This window comes from Schistosoma mansoni, chromosome 4 (genome assembly GCF_000237925.1).
Source record: "Schistosoma mansoni strain Puerto Rico chromosome 4, complete genome".
Lineage (NCBI taxonomy): Eukaryota > Metazoa > Platyhelminthes > Trematoda > Strigeidida > Schistosomatidae > Schistosoma > Schistosoma mansoni.
Genome location: NC_031498.1, coordinates 29,009,859 through 29,011,241, shown reverse-complemented (window position 1 = coordinate 29,011,241; position 1,383 = coordinate 29,009,859).

Here is a 1,383-nt window from a genome sequence, read left to right as displayed (position 1 = left end):
TGGTAGTAACCACTAGTTATAGGACTCTGAATGTTACATGGAGCATCATTACTACCGGAAACACCCTGTTGGCAAGTGATGATTACGTTCATGAAGCTAAAGTTGATTTATATAACAACATATTATCATTAATATTCTGGATGTTGAAAAAAGGTATATAGAGATAAACGGTAAATTTAGAAATGGGATAACCAAAATCAATAATTCAGGGTAACATATTATAAATTATTATGAAATAACATAAACATTGGCGGCCTGTTTAAGCATCTGGGCTACCTGTTCCTGTCATCTAGATATTTCAACAAGTTATCTAATTTCGTTTGTTTTAATACATCATTATGCCTATTAATCTCACAACCTATTCAGGTACATTTCTGAAAAGTGTAAGACCTTTCGCTGTAAAAGTTACAGAAGGCCTAATCAGAGATATCGTGGTTGCTGGCACTATGCAGCGAGAAGAATGTACATTATCCAGATGTCGATTGACTGGGTTACTAAGTTCTAACTGGCGATCACTCAATATTTATCGTCAGGAAGGACGAAGAAGTAGGAAACGGAAATTTGTTGAAGTACTTTGTGCTGAGAATTCTATATTGTACCAAAAATATAATATTGAATAAAGCTGATAACGATAATAATAATATCAACATATAATGAAATTCATTTTTATATTGGTTATTTAAATCATCCCATTAGTGTTTGAGACTGTAATTGATTAGTCTCTCATAGGCATGTATGCATCCTGACTCGATATTGCCTGAAGTCACAAGCGTTATAAGCAGAGATGGATGGTGGATAACAGTAGAATTCAAGACGTGCGTTTCATTCTATTTATAACTCGTTAGCTGGATGTACCTGTATCACAAAGTTGATGTTCATTCCAAGACTCGAACTCAGTACCGCTTGCTTTAATTAATTAATTAATTATTATTAGCTTTATTCAATATTATATTTTTGGTACAATATAGAATTCTCAGCACAAAGTACTTCAACAAATTTCCGTTTCCTACTTCTTCGTCCTTCCTGACGATAAATATTGAGTGATCGCCAGTTAGAAGTTAGCAGCTCAGTCAATCGACATCTGGATAATGTACATTCTTCTCGCTGTATATTGCCAGCAACCACGATATCTCTGATTAGGCTCTTTGTAAACTTTACAGCTAAAAGTCTTACACTTTTCAGAAACGCACAAAATTAAATAAGTTGTTGAAATATCTAGATGACAGGAACAGGTAGCCCAGATGTTTAAACAGGCCGCCAGTTATATTTAAACGCCATCACGTTACCCACAAAGTTATCCACTACCTGGGCTGAAAGGCCAAGTGGATAACGCGATAGCATTTCGAGTAAAGGGTACTTAGTTCGAATCCTTGAGTGAACATT